Below are 6,436 nucleotides of genomic sequence, written 5' to 3' on the forward strand. Positions count from 1 at the left end.
GTATTGGGGATTGCCTTAAAGCATCGTCAGCGACAGAGATACAAGATTCACGAGCATATTTTGGACAAAGTTGTTCAAGCTAATGGGGTCAAACTTAAACATGTCTTCAAGTCACCACCCCCAAACCGATGGGCAAATAGAGAGATTCAACGGGCTCTTAGAGGAATACTAAAGGCATTTTGTCAGCGCCAATCAGAAGGACTGGGTGAAACTTCTTGACGTTGCTCAACTCTGCTTCAACGCCCAAAAGAGCTCTACATCCAACAGAAGTCCGTTTGAGTAAGTGACGGGCCAACAAACTCTTTTACCTCACACCATAACAACGTCTAAATAAGGAAGATGTCGTGAAGCTCGGGAGTTTAAAAAAGGGTGGCAAAAAAACATAGAAGTTGCTCGCGCTTACCTGGAGCAGGCAACAAGGAGAATGAAGAAGTGGGCCGATTAGAACAGAAGGCCACAAGAGTTTGATGTTGGGGACATGGTAATGGTGAAGGTCCTACCGGAGCAGTTGAAATTCCTCAGAGGGAGAGATCGCAGACTAATTAGAAAGTATGAAGGCCCCATCCGCATTACTAAGCGGATTGGGAAGAATGCATACAAGGTTGAACCCCCAGCGTGGTTGAAGATACACCCTGTCTTCCACGTCAGTCATCTCAAGCCCTATCATCCATATCAAGAGGATAGCATCCGCAACACCAGCAACCGCGCCAACATCCGAACCAGGACGAGGACCACACTAGCAACATAAGATTAATCTTTTATGTTTTTGCTTGTAAGTCGACAAGGTCGTCGGCAGCTTAAGTGGGGGAGGATGTTAGAATCCGCCTCTCTCTCTATGTACCCCTTTCCTTTTCCTTATTTTCCCCTTATGTTTTACCTTCTAAGTCTTTTCTTTTTACTTTCTAGACGCTAGGGAGATTATTGTGTTACTGTAGTTTTAGTGTTCACTTGTATTTCTCTATGGAATCAATATAAAGCTCTTTAAGCAGTGAATGGTTATTGAATCATAACTCCTTACCCCATTGCTATTGCTTTAAGACTTGTGTGTTGTTTAAGCCTTTATAGATATTGTGCTTACCTTGTTTTAAAGCATTCCCCACCAAACCAAGAAACCTCAAAAGACGCCTTCATCTCGTCGGTTCCGCTTGTGCCTGCTTTGAAGCATCGGCCGTCACAAGCCCCGACTCCGCACCCGTTGTTGACAAGTGCTTCCTTGAGATACCCTTGGTCTGTGTCGCCGTGTGCTCTCGAACCTGTCCCGCTCTAGGCTTGCGTCCTTGTCGTCAATAGACAAGAGCGCGCCGCACAATCCGGTGTCAGAACACTCGGACTGTGACACTTGGTCAATGATTGCTATTGCTTCTCCTTTTTCACCGCCACCAGCTGAGCAGGTTTTCTTTTCTTGGCGGCTGGTAGGGCTGAATTAGGATACTTGACATCGTCAAGATCTATTGGCTCCGTCCCCTGTCCGGCTACTGCAGCCGTGGGTTTGACGTCTGAAAGGTATCACTCTCTAGCTATCTTCTGATCTCCGTTCAGGGAGCCAATTGAGCCATTGTCCCTTTCATACTTGAGTAGCATGAGAGTTGGGATGATGACGGCCTTGCACTCATTTAGAGTGGAACGGACCAGAATAAGGTTATAGGCGATTAACTCTTCAACAACCAAAAACCAGATGATCATATGCCGCCCTTTTCCCCTCTCTCCCAGCCGGATGGGCAGATCTATCTGCTCGGCTGGGTGCACAACTCCTCCTCCAAAACCAACAAGAGGGTGGGAGACGCTATGCATGTTGTCCGCTTTGTATTTCAGCCTGGACAAGCATTTATAGCTGATGATGTCAGAGGAGCTACCAATGTCTATCAAGATTCGGCCAACCAGATGATAGGCGACCTTGCATTCAATGACAACTGGGTCATCATGTGGGCGGCGGACTGAGCCGCGGTCCCTTTGAGTGATGATGACCTTGGGAAATTTGTTGGTAGACGCTTGAGGCTCATCAGCTAGGTAAACATCCATTTTCCTCAAATGGTCCTTTGTACCTCGGATGGTAGGGCCCTCTCCGGCAAAGCCGCCTACTATGGTGTAGATCAGATCTTTATCAGTGTCCGAACTACTGGTAGGCTAGGCAGTCTTCTTGGACGACTGCCTCGGGTTGGCCTTTAGGGAGACCTTGGACTTGAGGATGTTAGACTTCAGCACCCTCTTGTCAGCTAGACGGTCCAACATCCGCTTGAGGCTATAGCAGTCGTTGGTGTCATGGCCAACATCCTCATGGAAGTGGCATATTTATTTTCATTCTGCGACTGAGCGAAACTCTTCATTGGATTCGGCTTTTCAATGGTCAGCCGATCCTTTATCTCCATGAGGATGGAGTAGCAATCTTTATTAAACTCGTACCTTAGGACGTACGGTTTAAATTCCTTCCTATGGGTCGGCTGAATGGAATCATTGACCGCCCAGACTTCTTTCCTATTCTTGCTCTGTTCAGCTTTGGGAGCCGGCTGAGCAGACTGGTTCTCCTTGTGTTTGTCAGACTTCTTAGAGTCTCATTTTTTTTTTTACATCCATGCCTTTTCATAACTATGGACGACTTTTTCTATAAATTGCACTTGCTTTTATTTAAAAAAAAAATCCACAACATCACTATTTCGCTTTCCATAAGAACCCTTGCCTCCTAAATTTCAAATCAAAACATCGTTAAGCTTCCGGCTTGAGTTTCACGATACTAAGGGTGAAAGCAAAACAAAAGGTTATGAGCTTATAATGTGCTATAGTCAAGGAAGGGAAGGCTCAACATGGCAAGCAAAAGGGGAAAATGCAACTAAAAATACAAGAGAAAATAAAATAAAAGCTAATCCTAGAAAATAAAATAGTCACTGAATGAAGAATGCTCTTTATCATCCCTAAGTTAGCTCGGTCGCGATCTCGGGAAGCTAAACACCAAGTTCTTGATCTAAGCATGCCTTGGTAAGGATCCTACGCCGCTCAAACAAAAATTGTTGGAGGCTTGAATAATGAAACTCACATCGGGTTACAAAAACTACCTCTAGGGCTTCAAATCCCCTAATGAGAGCAACACCTTCTTACCACAAACAAGTGAAATTGGGTTCGATGGGCCTTACGAGTTCTAAACCGGCTACCTTAGCATGAACCTATCCTAGAGTCAACCGGCGGCAATCCCGAAGCATGTAAACTTTAAGCACTTAGCAAGAAAGACATTCAATCACGCAAGTTAACTTTTATTATGCTCAAAGTGAAGATGAAACACTAAAGATTTTGTGGTTTGTCTTGAACAAAAAGAGCAATTTTTTTTTTCATTTTTTTTTCAAAGAGGAAGGAGAATAAAAGTGATAAGAGGCAAGTAAACATTTAATTCCCAATCAACAAACAAAGATCGTTCGACATCAAACCAACGATCACCAGATTCCGTAGAATTAATTGCATACAACCTCGAACAATAAACTCCATCCTAATCTAACTAAATATGCGCACAAGGGAAAATAAAAGAGAGTAAAGGTCTCACCAAACGCTGCTTGAATTAGAAGACAAGAAAATTATGCAATCTCACCGAGGGAGCTTATGCCGCTCCTTAGCTTTCCTCATTCTTCAAGCTACATGGAAAGTAAAGCCAAACCAAAAGAAACTACAACTAAACAAGAAAAAGTTAGTAAACAAAGAAAAAGATTAGAGCTATAAAAAAAGAGAAAATGAAGAATCAAAAAGCTATCTACAAAGTTTGTATTAAGGGAACTTAGATTATGGGAGCTTGGATTTTCTCTTTGGGAGCATCTTTGTCTACACAAAACTCAAAAGTCGTCAATTATCAATTAAAATCATCATCATAAAAATCATTATCATCATCAAAAGATCATCATCATCATCAAAAACCAACCAAAAATCATCACCAACTGCAACAAAATCAACTATCCTCCATGATTCTCTATATGCACAAGCTACTAAATAAAACACTTCAACCTACCAAAAGGAGCATCCTCCCCCACACTAGTTTTTTACACGTCTCGAGCAAAAGTTAAAGGCAAGGAATTCCAGGGGAAGGAAGAGAAGGAAGGGAACCCTCATTACGGGTTCCTATCTCTTTGCTCCGGAGGAGGGTTATCGAAATCAAACCCGGGAGTATCCATGAATGGATGGAAAGGTTGGTTGAAATGTTCATAGGGCCACCCTTGGCCACCCCATCCACCATCAAAGGGGTTTGGGGTTGAAATAGATGCCGGATCACACCCACCCGCACGATATGGGTTGTATGGTGGGGTACCAACACGTTGGGATGGGTCGATATGACCTTCCTAATAGGGGTAGCCATTGGGGGCGGGGTTGCTAGGGTGATAGGGACCCCAATGTGCAACCGGACCTTCTTGAGGCGGGTGGTAAGGATAGTTAACATAGGGCGCTTGAACGCCCGCTTGCACAAGATTATCATAATTCATCCTTCCGTAGTACCCCCATTGTTCAATGGAAGCTTGATTATCACGGCAGATATCCTCGAGGGTACTACGGATGGCATTCAAATCAAATGGAGGAAGGGAAGAGGAAGAAGATGCCTCACCTCCCCCGCTAAGGGGGGGAACGGGTTGCTCCACATGGTAAACCGGCTGAGGGTGTGGAATTGCACCTCGGACTTGGTTCTTCCTTAATTCATCGGGGATGAACTTTCGAGCGATCTTCCATCTTAGAGGGTTTGAATGATCTACCGAAGTGTGAGGGGGGTCCGGAAGAACATACCATTCATCCCCATTATCCACCAAGAGGATATACTTACGCTGGTTGGTGGTGTAGTTGATGAAACGTTGTTGGCGGAGAGCAATGATAGAGAGAGCATAAGGAGGAAAGCCTTCGACCGCTTCCTCTTTGTTTTGGAGCACATGGGGAAGTAGTTTGATTTGGTCCTTGTATGCCCCATCTTTCAAGGAAAGAGAAATGAGAGTGATCATGCCCCCCATGTGAATCTCGTCACCAAGGCGGCCATCACGAGTGTCCAATAGTCTCGAGATAAAAGTGGAGGAGCATTGGAACTTCAGGCACTGAGGATTGTCGGCCAAGAAGAGGCAAGCTACCTCATCTTTCACCATAGAGCCGAGGTTTGCCTTGAAGAATACGACATATTGAAGAAGCCGAGCAAAGTATCTCATAGCAATATGGATGATTTTGTTGACCTTTGCGGTGTTAGTGCGAAAATGGTCCTTGGTGGAGATGCTCTGCCACCACTCTTGCTCATTGTATGGGATGCGATACATCGAGGTCATATGGGAAGGGTGATTAAATCCAGTTGCATGCCAATCGAAGATGTCATTTAAATCACCCTCAGTTAGGGAATGGTCTTCGTTAAACAGTCGAAAGTGAAGAACAATTTGAGCTTCATTCCCATCATCGTCTTCCTCAATGACCTCCTTGCGAAGAGAGGCAAGGAACTCCAATGTGATTCGCTCATAGGTGTGAGCGTGAAGATCGATGAAATCACCCTAACCAAAGTTTTGTGCTAGGCGGACGACTTCATCCTTGATGCCGAGTCTCCTTAAAGTTGTAGCACAAAAGAATCTTGTCGATCGAATAGGACGAGCTATGAGATTTTTGTAGACATTCCAGAGGTAGCATGATTACATCCAACTCATGAATTTCTCAATCAAGAGGTAGCATGAACAACCTAGAGAAAATCAACATATTTAAGAAAATACATTGAAATCAAGTAAAATCAAGGTATACATGCATAATCATCATAAAGCAAGTTCTACTATCAACAACCAACCAATTACAACAAGGAAATCCCAATAATCACAAACATCAAACAAGCCATTACTAACAATTTCAATAATACCACAATTCATACTTTAACATGTAAAACATGGTAAAACTAAGAGAAATTGAAGAAATGAACTTGCAATATCTAGAATTACCATACCACAATTGATTGGAAGCAAGTAGAAACCCAAAAATACCAAGTCACTCTAACCCTAGAAATTGGGGAAAATTTGAAAAGATGGATTTTTGTGAGGAATTTTGGGTGGAGATTGTAGAAATTGAGTAAAGGATGAAAAATAGGTGAGAAATAGGGGAGATTGGAGTGATTTTGATGGAGGGTTGAGGTTGAAAGGGGGTGTGACAATGGAGTTTTAGAGTGAGAAGGAGAAGAGAAGAGAGAGAGAGTTTGTCGAATTGGGTGAGAAGGAGAATGAGAGCTGCGGCTTTTGGATGTTAAAAAAAAAATCTGCTCGACACCAGTTCGGTCGAACCTTGGGTAGGTTCGGTCGAACTTTCACGAAGGTTCGGTCGAACTACAATAAGGTTCGGTCGAACCTACTCTCAATCTCTAATTTCAATAATTTTGGCAGAATGTTTTCAGATTTCAATTCCAGAACAGGAGCGGCCGAACTCTAGAAGGTTCGGTCACACCAAGGTTCGGTCGAACCTTACCAAT

Source organism: Chenopodium album, chromosome 13 (assembly GCF_948465745.1).
Source record: "Chenopodium album chromosome 13, dcCheAlbu1.1, whole genome shotgun sequence".
NCBI lineage: Eukaryota > Viridiplantae > Streptophyta > Magnoliopsida > Caryophyllales > Amaranthaceae > Chenopodium > Chenopodium album.